The 13,556-nt window shown below is 38.8% G+C and overlaps 1 protein-coding gene across 1 annotated transcript in view; it reads left to right on the plus strand.

The window, feature by feature from the left end:
* Positions 1-13,556, plus strand: part of CAB39 (calcium binding protein 39) — an 86,580-nt gene that overhangs the window by 39,807 nt on the left and 33,217 nt on the right. The window lies entirely within an intron of this gene.

A 13,556-nucleotide genomic window follows, 5' to 3' on the forward strand; every position in this document is an offset into this window, starting at 1 on the left:
ACGGTCCTTCTTGTTTTTCAGGCCAAGAGTCTCGCATCATGCATGACTCCTTTCACATTTCCCATATCCAGTTCATGAAGCAAATCCATTGACTTTATTTGGGGGGAAGAAAATTTAAAAGGCCAGAATCTAACCACGTCTCCCATTTTGCTAGTTACCACTTTGGTCTGGGCTACCATTATCTCTGCTCTGGATTACTAGAGTATCCTTTTAACTGGTCTCTCTTGTCTCACCACTCCCATAGTGGTTCTTTCAAAACATGAGTCAAATAATATTTTCCTTAGAGTAAATATCAGAGTCCTTACAAGGGTCTGAACTAAGTTCTACAGGCCAAATCCTTGTCTAGGCCTGTTTTTATGAGACTTGTGAGCTAAGAATGGTTTTTACATTTTTAAAGGATTGGTTTAAAAAGCAAAGAAGTATATGCAACAGTGATCTTATGTGGCCTGCAAAGCTTAAAATATTTGCTGTCTACCCGTTAGCGGAAAAATACGCAATGACAGTCAGGCCTGTGGCTTTAATAGTCCCTTCCCCAGGTGCTCCCCGCACATTGACTTCCTTTCTTTATACACTCCAGTCAGGCTTTTGCCTTTAAGCCTTTGCATTTGGCTGTTTCTTTTGCCTAGAATGTTCTTCCTCAAGCTCTCTGCTTGGCTTACTCCCCACCTTCAAGTCTTTGCTCAAATGTCACTTTTCATACAATGCCCTATTTAAGATTTTATTTATTTATTTGACAGACAGAGACCACAAGCAGGCAGAGAGGCAGGCAGAGAGAGAGGAGGAAGCAGTCTCCCTGCTGAGCAGAGAGCCTGATTGGGGCTCGATCCCAGGACCCTGAGGTCATGACCTGAGCCGAATGCAGAGGCTTTAACCCGCTGAGCCACCCAGGCGCCCCACACAACCCCCTATTTAAAATGCAGCTCTCCTCTCTGACATTCCTGTTCCTCTTGATCTTGCTCTATTTTCCTTTGTAGCACTTAACATTTTTTTTATTTATTTATTTATTTATTTTTTAAAAAGATTTTATTTATTTATTTGACAGAGAGAGAGATCACAAGTAGGTAGAGAGGCAGGCAGAGAGAGAGGAGGAAGCAGGCTCCCTGCGGAGCAGAGAACCCGATGCGGGGCTCGATCCCAGGACCCTGAGATCATGACCCGAGCCGAAGGCAGCGGCCTGATCCACTGAGCCACCCAGGCGCCCCTGAATGATGTTTGTTTATTCTTTCTTCCCCTGTTAGACTATAAACCTTCCAAAGACAGCTTAATAACTATTTGCATTTATTGAAAGTGGAATACAAGGCACAGTTAAATTGAAATGCTGTTACCTTTTGATTCTTCTGAACTCTTAATTCCTACTGAATAGGATAAAACAGGTATTACTAAGAGTATGTAACAATTTGTATTTTGAGTTTGTGACTAATAAGAGTGTATTATAGCCACGTATCTTCAAGATTTTTATGATGTTGGCCAAGAATCACATTCCCTTTTAGTAGTACCACGCATAGAAGTAGTGAGATAAATGACCCTTCACAGGAGATCTACCCAGTGTCTTCCATACAGTTTTATTTCATTAATTATCTTCCCCTGTAGTTCAGGATGCCCAGGGGACATTTTTAATGATGGGATGAATATACCTAGTGGACATGATTAGTAGATCACTCAGAGCTTCTAGGCAGGGTTCTAGTGATCTGTTACAAGATACTATCCTCAACTCTAAGCTGTTGATTTGTTGTTACTGATTTATATGAAGAGAATTAAAGGGCTTATTAACAGAGGTTGTGAATGACAAATACTGTAGAAGGATAGTAAACTCTATATGTAACTGAATCCAAACCAGAGGAGGGTTAGTTAGCAAGGGGTAGTAGTGCAGAGGCTGAAGGAGTGGCATGGTCTTAACTGATAAAATGCAATACAGAAAAAATACAGCTTTGCACTAGAATCTTCAAAAACAAAGCAAAAAAACTACATGCCAAAGGAGAAAGTAAAACAAAATCACTAAAAATACTTGATTAAACCAAAAGAAGGCAGAAAAAGAGGAAAAGGGGGGATTAAGGAACAGATGGGACAAATGGAAAACAAAGAGCAAGATGATAGACTCAGATACCATAGCAGTAATCACATTAAATATAAATGGTCTGAATACCTCAATTACAGGACAGAGATTGTTGATTTGAATTGATATAACTTTATGTGCCTGTAAGAAATGAACTTTAAAGATAATGACACAGGGATACCTGGGTGGCTCAGTCAATTGAGCCTCCAACTCTTTTTTTTTTTTTTTTTTTTTTTTGAGGCGGTAAGTGTTTTATTTATTTTTTTTTCCATTTTATTTATTTTTTCAGCGTAACAGTATTCATTCTTTTTGCACAACACCCAGTGCTCCATGCAAAACGTGCCCTCCCCATTACCCACCACCTGTTCCCCCAACCTCCCACCCTTGACCCTTCAAAACCCTCAGGTTGCCCCAACCTCCCACCCCTGACCCTTCAAAACCCTCCGGTTGTTTTTCAGAGTCCATAGTCTCTTATGGTTCTCCTCCCCTCCCCAATGTCCATAGCCCGCTCCCCCTCTCCCAATCCCACCTCCCCCCAGGAACCCCCAGTTTGTTTGAGCCTCCAACTCTTGATTTCGGCTCAGGTTGTGATCTCAGGGTCATGATATCCAGCCCCACAACAGACTCCATGCTCAGTGTGGAGTCTGCTTGGGATGCTGTCTGTCTCCCTCTGCCCCTCCCCTCACCTGTGCTCCTGTACTCTCTAAATGAATGAATGAATGAATGAATGAATGAATATTTTAAAAATAAATAAAGATAAGGACTCAGCTTACAAGAATGGAAAAAAGATGTGCCATATTAATACTTGTCAAAAGAAAAAACTGGAGTACCTCAATTAATATCAGGCAAAAGTAGATTTCAGAGCAAAAGAGTATTGCCAGGGATAAAATCATTTCATGATAAAACAAAGGTCAACTAATCCAAGAGACACAGCAATCCTAAATATTTATGCAACTAGTAACAGAGCCTTAAAGCAAAGTCAAGCAAAAACTGATAAAATTGCCAGGTAAGTTAGTCACGTCCACAATTTTAATTGGGGATTTCAGTACCCCAATCTCAGTACTTGATAGAACAAGTAAGTAGACAATAAGCAAGGATATTCTAGTAGACCAGAAAGATACTATCAACCAATTTGACTTGACTGATAGTTATAGAACCATAGCAGAACACTCCCACCCTTGTGACATATGGCACATTTTTCGTAAATGTAGACCATATTTTGGGCCTTAAAAGAAGTTCTAGTACATTTAAGTGGATAAATTTATATATGTTCTGTGACTACAGTAGAATTAATTAGATACAGTAAATTAATGAGACATCAATAACAATCTTAGAAAAATTCCAGAATATTTGGAAACTAAACATACTTCTATGTTCTTCTAGGTAATTGAATCTAACAGTAGGACCATACATCATGACCAAGTGATGTATTATTTCTAGAACCCATGGCTGGTTTAATGTTCAAAAATCAATCAGTATAGTTCATTGTATTGACAAATTACATGTCAGTAGGTGAAAAGAAAGAAGAGGGGGAAAAAACCTATCCTGATGAAAACTCTCAGCAAATTAGGAATAGAATTTCCACAACCTGACAAGGGGCATCTACAAAAACCCTACAGCTGGCATTATATACATAATGATAAGGCTGAATCATGTATTTCCAAGATCAAGAATAAGAAAGGGGGAAAAAGAAAAAGGGATGTTCACTTTTACCACTTCTATTCAACTTTGTTCTAGGAGTTTGTAGCACAGTCAGGCAAGAAAAAAATAAAAGGCATGAAGAGGAAGATATAAAACTCTATTTGTGGATGATGTGATCATCTACATAGAAAAGCTGAAGGAATTTTTAAAAATGGTAGTAGAACTAATACATAAATTCAGCAAAGTCACAGGTTACAATATAAATATACGAAGACAGTTGTATTTCTGTAATAATACAATAGAAAATCCCAAATTGAAATTGAAAAAAAAAATCATTTGGAGTAGTATCGAGAAAATACAAAACATTTAGAGATAATCTTACAAAGTAAAAGACCTATACACTGTAAACTACAAAATCTTGCTAAGAGTTGAAAGACCTAAATAAGTGAGAAATATACCTGTTCATGGGTTGGAAGACTCAGTATTGTTAAAGTGTCAGTTCTCCCCAAATTGTGATTTTATAGATTCGTTGCAATCCTAGCAGGCTTGTTTATAGAAATTGTCAAGCTGGCTCTAAAATTTGTACGAAAATTCAGAGGACCTACAATCAAAACAAATTGGAACAAAAACAAAGTTGGAGAGTTCACAGCATCTGATTTCAAGAATTCTAAAGGTGCAATAATCAAAACAGTGTGGCATCAACATTAAGAAGACACATAGGCCAGTGGAACAGAACAGAATTAGAAATAAGCCTATATGTATATGGAAAATTTTTGACAAAGGAGCAAATGCAGTTCAGAGGAGAAATGGTGGTGGTTTTCAACAGTTGGTGCTGAAACATTTTGATGGCTACATATGTGAAAAAAATGTTGGACCCCTAACTCATGCCATATATGAAAATTAACTCAAAATGGATCAAACAACTAAATATAAAACCTAAAATTATAAAGCTTCTAAAAGAAAACAGAAAATCTTTGTGACCTTGGGCTAAGCAAAGAATTCTTAGATCTGATACCAAAACATACTCTATTAAAAGAAAAATTAGTAAATTGGAATTGATCACCACTAAAACTTTCTGCCCTTCAAAAGACACTGCTAAAAGAATGAAAAGACAAGCCACAGAAGGAGGGAGAATCTTTGCAAAGCATATATCTGATAAAAGATTGCATCCAGAATATATGAAGAACTCTGAAAACAGCAATATGAAAACAAACAATCCTATAAAAAGTGGGCAAGAAATCCAAATATACACTTCACCTAAGAAAACACTCAGCTTTTGGATAAGCATTTGAAAAGATATTAATCATTAGGGAATTGCAGAGTAAAACCATGAGGAGATACCACTACACACCTATTAGAATGGCAAAAATTGAAAACTCAAGCTATACCAAATGTTGGTGATTATGCGGAACATTTGAAACTGCTGGTGGGAATGTAAGATGAGAAACCACTACCAAAAACAGTTTAACGGTTTCTTTAAGAGCTAATTTTTCATCTAGCATCCCATTCCTGGGTATTTACCAAGAGAACAAGAAATACATGTCCACACAAAGACTTGTACATAACTGTTCATAGCAACATTACCTATAATAGTGTAAAGTAGGAAATAGTCCAGGTGTGTGAATAAACCAGTTGTGGTACGTCCATAGAAAGGAATACTACTCAGCAATAAAAAAGACAAATTGTTGTTGTACACAACAGCATGAAGGAATCTCAAAATTATTATGTTGAGTGAAAGAAACCAGTCTGTAAAGAATACATAATGTATGGTTCTGTTTCTACAAAACTCTATGGATAGCGTAATGACAGAAAGTAGATTAGTGGTTGTTTTGGGATTGGTTGGCATGTGGAGGGTTAGAGTGGGGTTGGCAAAGTAGGGGACTTCAGAGGACTCTTAGTGGTGATGGGTGTGTTTAATATGTCTTGATGGGTTCATGGGTATACACATAAGTTTAAACTTGATCAAATTGTACACTTTAAAATCTGTCTGGTTTCTTGTGTCAATTATAATTCAATAAACAGAGTAAGAAAAAACGATCCATGGGCCAGCTGAGATAGAGGTGGCTTACAAACCGCATGCCTTTGCCCTGAGAATAGATCATGTAGTGAAGTACCCAGAAAGACTGTTGAAAGCCTAGGTGGCAATAATAGAAATACAGTATTTAAATTTAAAGTGATTGTCTTCTGCTGTATATAGACCAGTCCATACTTGAGGATACAGAGAAACTAGAATGTGTTGGGAGAGGAATGTCCATCTGGCACAGAGATTGAGAACTCTACCATGAGGAATAATTGAATGAACTGGAGATGTGAAGTAGAGAAAGAATAAAATGTGAGCCCTAGGCTCTTAGTTAAAGGTTTTTAGGGGATCATCTTATATGAGGAAAGGGAAGGTTCCAGATGGTGGCAGGAGGTAGAATTAAAACCTGTAAGTGGAAGTAAAACAAGGAGTCCAATTTCATCTTGCTATTAGGAAAAATAATAGGTAGAAATTGGCTTCCCTTCAAGAGAGCAGATTTCTGTCTCTGGATATGCATTTGGCACAGGCCAAGAGCCCACCTAGGTCTTGTAGAAGAAATAGAAGTTTTGCGTGGTTGATAACATCCTTATGTTGAAAAAACACCATATTTTGCAAGGTGACTTCATAGAGAATAGCCATCCGTCTTATTTTGAAGTATAATAGTTTCCTGTCATTATTCTCAAGATCCATATAAAGAAAGTGTTGTTCCTGATATAACCATGCAATGAGAATTCACTCTCGGCTCTGCCAAACCCATGGTGAATCTTTGCCTGTTTCTGCTTTACTCATTATATCCACGGGCATTTTCTCATTCATTTCTTGTGATTTTCTGGACGAAATGGTAAACACAACATTTGAATGCTTATTCTCCCATTTGTAATATGTTATTATTTTTTTGTTTTATATGGTGCACAGCTGCCTTATTAGGAATTGTATATAATACAAATAGATTAGTCCCTTAGGTGCCACACCTTTTTAAAAGAATTTGAAAACTACTTCCCTTATACTTTTAGGGAAAAAATGGTTTATCTTACCATCCTTATTTTTAGGTAACTGGGGCATGAGGGTGGAGTGGGATGGGGTGGAATTTGTTCTTTCATTGCTAACAGCCACATAAATCTGTGGATGTAATGGCTATTTACACACTCTTTACCCTCCGCATGCTATATAAAGAAGGTACAACTGCCTGTTCAACTTATACTTGGGTCCCTTCATTGCTGTGAATACATGTGTTCACAGTGTTGAATGGCTATATTCACTCATTTCATGAGAGGAATAAGTTTGCTCTGTGTTGGCATATTCAAGAGGGGCAAAGGGAGTAGCCTTTTCTAGCATAGCTATTTAACAGTGACTCATGGTTACTCAACTTGTTTAGAGTAATCTTTGACACCAGAAGGTTATTAATAGGTTATTCTTAGTCCATGATCTTTCAGCTTCGACTGCTGAGACATTTTCTTTATTAGAGAGAGGTGTGTGTGTGTGTGTGTGTGTTTATTGGAGAAGTCTTTTTTTTTTAATTAACACAAGAATTAATGTGAAAATAGAATTGCTTTTATCAAATGTTTAGCACCAGCAATATTTTTCAGCTTTCTTTTAGATTCCGTCTCACATCCTTTATCTTAATTTACTTTGATTTAAAAACTTCCTTTTGTTGGGGTACCTGGGTGGCTCAGTGGGTTAAAGCCTCTGCCTTCGGCTCAGATCATGATCCTGGGGTCCTGGGATCGAGCCCCACATCAGGCTCTCTGCTCAGCAGGGAGCCTGCTTCCCCCCCCCCCCCCCCCCGCCTGCCTCTCTGCCTGTTGTGATCTCTGTCTGTCAAATAAATAAAATCCTTAAAAAAAAAAACAAAACTTCCTTTTTTCAATGAGATCATATAATAGATCCCTTTTTGGGAATGAATTGATGTTTAAGGCATTAAATATAGATTGGTACATATTTAGAGGACACTTGTTTAAAAATGATTCTTTTACTAAAGAGTGGGTATAAAGAAATTCAAAGAAAGAAAAATACAAGACAAGGGTTGCCTGGGTGGCTCAGTCAGTTAAGTGCCTGACTCTTGGTTTTGGTTCAGGTCATGATGGAAGGTTCCTGAGATTGAGCCCCACATTAGGCTCCATGCTCAGTGGGGAGTCTCATTCCTCCCTCTCTCTCTCTTCTGCCCCTCCCCTTGCTCATGTGTGTGCATTCACATTCCCGGGTGTGAATGCACACACTCTCTCAGATCAATAAATCTTTATTTTTAATTTTTTTATTAACATACAGTATATTATTTGTTTCAGGGGTACAGGTCTGTGAATCATCAGTCTTACACAATTCTCAGCACTCACCATAGCACATACCCTCCCTAATGTCTACTCCCCCAGGTACCCCAAGCCTCCCACCCCCTCCATTCCTACAACCCTCAGTTTGTTTCCTGAGGTTAAGAGTCTCTTACGGTTTGTCTCCCTCTCTGGTTTCATCTTGTTTCATTTTTTCCTCTCCTCCCCTATGAGCCTCTGCCTTGTTTCTCAAATTCCACATATCAGTGAGATCAGATGATTATTGTCTTTCTCTGATTGACTTATTTTGCTTAGCGTAATACCCTCTAGTTCCATCTCCATTGTTGCAAATAGCAAGATTTCAGTTTTTTGATGGCTCCGTAATATTCCATTGTGTATATATACCACATCTTCTTTATCCCTTCATCTGTCGTTGGACATCTAGGCTCTTTCCATACTTTGGCTATTGTGGACATTGCTGCTATAAACATTGGGGTGCACATGCTCCTTCGGATCACTACATTTGTATTTTTAGGGTAAACACCCAGTAGTGCGATTGCTGGGTCATAGGTTAGCTCTGTTTTCAACTTTTTGAGGAACCTCCATACTGTTTTCCAGAGTGGCTGCACCATCTTGCATTCCCACCAACAATTGTAGGAGGGTTCGCCTTTCTCTGCATCCTTGCCAACATCTGTGGTTTCCTGACTTGTAAATTTTAGCCATTCTGACTGGTGTGAGGTGGTATTCCTTGTGGTTTTGATTTGTATTTCCTGATGCAAGTGATGTGAAGCACTTTTTCATGTGTCTGTTGGCCATTTGGATGTCTTCTTTGCAAAAATGTCTGTTAGTGTCTTGTGCCCATTTCTTGATTGGATTATTTGTTCTTGGGGGTATTGAGTTTGATAAGTTCTTTATAGATTTTGGATAGTAGCCCTTTATCTGATATGTCATTTGCAAATACCTTCTCCCATTCTGTCAATTATCTTTTGGTTTTGTTGACTGTTTCTTTTGGTGTGCAGAAGCTCTTTATCTTGATGAAGTCCTAGTAGTTAAATTTTTGCCTTTGTTTCCCTTGCCTTTAGAGATGTGTCTAACAAGAAGTTGCTGTGGCCAAGGTCAAAGAGGTTGCTGCCTCTGTTCTCAAGGATTTTGGTGGATTTCTGTCTCACATTTAGGTCTTTCATCCATTTTTAGTCTGTTTTCGTGTGTGGTGTAAGGAAATGATCCAGTTTCATTCTTCTGCATGTGGCTGTCCAATTTTCCCAACACAATTTGTTGAAGAGACTATCTTTTCGATTGGATATTCTTTCCTGCTTTGTTGAAGATTAGTTGACCATAGAGTTGAGGGTCCCTTTCTGGGCTCTCTGTTCTGTTCCATTGATCTGTGTGTCTCTTTTTGTGTCAGTACCATACTGTCTTGATGACTGCAGCTTTGTAGTAGAGCTTGAAGTCCGAACCTGTGATGCCACCAGCTTTGCTTTTCTTTTTCAATATTCTTCTGGATATTCAAGGTCTTTTCTGGTTCCATACAAATTTTAGGATTATTTGTACCATTTCTTTGAAAAAAGTTGATGCTATTTTAATAGGGATTGCATTAGATGTGTAAATTGCTCTAGCTAACATAGACCTTTTCACAATATTCTTCCAATCCATGAGCAGGGAGCATTTTTCCATTTCTTTGTGTCTTCCTCAATTTCTTTCATGAGGATTCTATAGTTTTCTGAGTACAGATGCTTTACTTCTTTGGTTAGATTTATTTCTAGGTATCTTGTGGTTTTGGGTGCAGTTGTAAATGGGGTCAACTCCTTAATTTTTCTTTCTCCTGTCTTCTTGTTAGTGTATAGAACTGCAACTGATTTTCTGTGCATTGATTTTATATCCTGTCACTTTCCTGAATTCCTGTATGAGTTCTAGTAGTTTTGGGGTGGAGTCTGTTGGGTTTTCCACATAAAGTATGTCATCTGCAAAGAGTGAGAATTTGCCTTCTTTGCCAATTTGGACACCTATTTTTTGGGTCTGATTGCAGAGGCTAGGACTTCTAGTACTATGTTGAACAGCAGTGTTGCTACTGGACAGCCCTGCCATGTTCCTGACCTTAGGGAAAAAGCTCTCAGTTTTTCCCCATTGAGAATGATACTTCCTGTGGGTTTTTCATAGATAGCTTTGGTGATATTGAGATATGTACCTTCTATCCCTACACTGTGTAAATAAATCTTTAAAACAAAGAAAAAGTAAGACAAAATAATAAATGATTTAAGCCTCTCTTCTCCCCACCCCCACTAAAAAATCTGAGCTCTTTGAGGTATTTCTCAATAATAACTAGTCACATGTCAATTATAATAGATTTGATTATATAAACTAATGGTGAACAGAAGCATGGAAAATTCTGCTTAATAGATCATTTCAAAATTGTTCTTTAAAAAGATGACTTTATAAACAGTGATTCCCTTCTGAATTATGTTTCCTTGTGCCAAGTTTCATGTGCACAGTGATTGGTAGGACAGGCTCTTGGAAAAGATGACTTTGCTTCCATTGTCATCTTTTGCAAAAGATTCCCAAGTTGATTAAATCCACAGGCATTTTAGTGCCCTCATCTCTGTGGGCAGATAGATGGGCACATAGATTAGATTTTGTCCCTGTTCTTAAGGAGTTTATAATCTACTAGAGGAAATAGGTATATAAATAATATAATGTATAGAGAGACTTAGAGATATGCATGAAACTCTGTGGAACCAGGGGGATAAGACAGTACTACTTGTGTCAGAGACAGGTACAGATACAGCATTAAGTTTGAAGTGACATTTGAACTGGATTTTAAGGTGTTGCCAGCAAAGAGTGAGAGGGAATGGAATGTGAAACAGTTTATGGTATGTCCAGAATATGGTGACAAGTTCAAGACGACATTATAGGGGTGACTGGATAGAGGGGTCTGGTGAGAAATGAGGCTACAGGTGTAGGTTGTGGTAGATTGAAAAAGGCCTTATATATAATGTAAAGATACACTGAGGGAGCTGCAGAAATCTTTGTGGTGGTGGTTTTGCTTTGTTTTAAATCTATTTTTAAACAATTATTCATTCACAGGAAATTGCAGAAAAGTATATAGGGAGAGTCCTTGGTATCTTTCCCCCAGTTTCCCCCAGTGGTGGAATGGCACATAACTATATCCAATATCAAGACCAGGAAATTGACATTGATAAGGTCCACAGGCCTTGTTCCCATTTCATCAGTTTTCTGTGTGTGTGCGTATGCGCCTATTGCATGTGTATAGCAGTGTGGTTTCTTTGTAACCACCACAGTCAAGACACAGAACTGTTTCGTGGCCACAAGGCCCCCCTTGCTATCCCTTTATAGCCACACCCATCTCTTCTCCCCCTTCCCTAATCCTTGCTGGCAACCACAGATCTGTTCTCCAAATCTGTAATTTTGTTATTTCAAGAATATCTGTCTTATAAATAGAATCATACAGTGTATAACCTTGTGAGACTGGTTTTTTTTTCCACTCAGCTTAATTCCCACATTATCAGGGCAAGTAGTCGTGTGAGTAATGATAATTCCTTTTGATTGCTGAGTTTTATTAGTCCATTCTGTGGATGTACCCCCCTGTGTTTAATCAGTCACCTGTTGAAGGACTTCTAGACTGTTTCCAGTTCTTGGCTATTACAAATAAAGCTACTCTGGACATTTTTGTACAGGTTTTGTATGAACGTAGGTTTTCATTCCTCTGGGATAAATGCCTAAGTGTATGATTCTTGGGTCATAAGGTAACCACATGTTTAATTTACAAGAAATCACCAAACTCTTTTGGTGTTGCCGTACCACTTTTCATTCCTGCAAGCAATGTTTCAGTCAGAGATGGGGTGAGATTGGAAGTGTATTGGTGAAGATACAGTGGCAGAAGATGAACTTCGTGAGAGAACTCTGGTGACAAGGAAAGCTAAAGGATGAGGAGAAGCCAGATACGTAACTAGATTTCTGAGGGAGAATTGAGAGGATTTGATAGTTGTATACAGCTGACTCTAGGGTCACATATCCTCTGGCCTGTTTTCTACCCACCAAATATTTTCCAATGCATGAGTCAATAAACTGCAACCCAGGACAGCCCATTACCTGGTTTAATAAATAAAGTTTTATTGGAACACAGCTATGCCCATTCATTGACATATGGTTTGTGGCTGCTTTCCTGCTACAGTGGCAGAATTGAGTAGTTGTGACAGACACTATATGATCCACAAAAAGTTTGCCACCTACTTATCTAGAGAAACTGTGATATTTCTGATGAGATCGATTAAAGGAGGGATTCTTCTGGGGGCTAGGGAAAGGGCGTGTTTGTGTGGTTATTTGCTTTTAAACCTAATATTCCGGTGGTGTGCTCTAGAGAAGCCGACTGTGGTTTCAGGTGCTCCTTCTTCCTTTGTCCGTTTTTTTAGTTTTACTTTATCCTCATTTGTATATTGGGATTCTATGTAAGACTTTTATTTTGAAAAATGGTGATGGACAGAAGTAGGGAGCAGGAAATCAAAACCCAAAAGGGTTTTAAAACCACTTGGGGCGTCTGGGTGGTGCAGTTGGTTAAGCGCCTGACTCTTGGTTTTAGTTCAGGTCTAGATCTCAGAGTCGGAGATTGAGCCCTGTGTTGGTCTCCGCAGGCAGCCTGCTCAGTACTCTCCGTCTGCCTCTCCCCTGCCCATCCCACACACATGTGTTCACTTGCTCTCTCAAATAAATCTTTAAAAACAACAACAACAACACTTATTTGGATGATCGTTGATGTTCCTTTCAACATTTAAGATACTCTGACTCCATACTGCAGCATCACTTTAAATCTAGCATTTCAATTCATAATTCATTTTCTCTGAGAAAATTGTTTGGTCCCTCTCTCCTCCTGACTGACTGATACAAGAAATGTTGCCTTGGGCGGTCGGGCCAGCTCATTCAGGAGAGCCTGGGACTCCTGATCTCAGGGTTGTAAGTTTGAGCCCCAGGTTGGGTGTAGAGATTACTTAAAAATACAGTCTCTTTAAAAAAAAAGAGAAAGAAAGAAATGGTTCCTCTGTATTCCTGGCTCACAACCTTTGTCATCAGATTCTTTCTCCTAACCTAAGCATCTATTTGCCAAAGCCCTGTTCATTTGAAGACATAGAGGAGGCTGACATCGGCAACTTCTCTTTCTCTTTTCCTGAGCACCCTGCAGGTAACGAGGGGATGTGAGGCTTCTGGGGGAGGTGTATAAGAGAGCTGTGTTCCTTCCATTATGCCTAGTAGTTGTGATGGATTTCTATGTGTGTATCTTTTTGTTGTTGTTGTTACAAATATATATATATATTTTTAATTTATTTTCAGCATAACAGTATTCATTGTTTTTGTACCACACCCAGTGCTCCATGCAATACGTGCCCTCCCTAATACCCACCACCTGGTTCCCCCAACCTCCCACCCCCCGCCCCTTCAAAACTCTCAGGTTGTTTTTTAGAGTCCATAGTCTCTCATGGTTCACCTCCCCCTTCCAATTTCCCTCAACTCCCGTCTCCTCTCCATCTCCCCGTGTCCTCCATGTTATTTGGTATGCTCCACAAATAAGTGA

This window comes from Meles meles, chromosome 9 (assembly GCF_922984935.1).
Source record: "Meles meles chromosome 9, mMelMel3.1 paternal haplotype, whole genome shotgun sequence".
NCBI lineage: Eukaryota > Metazoa > Chordata > Mammalia > Carnivora > Mustelidae > Meles > Meles meles.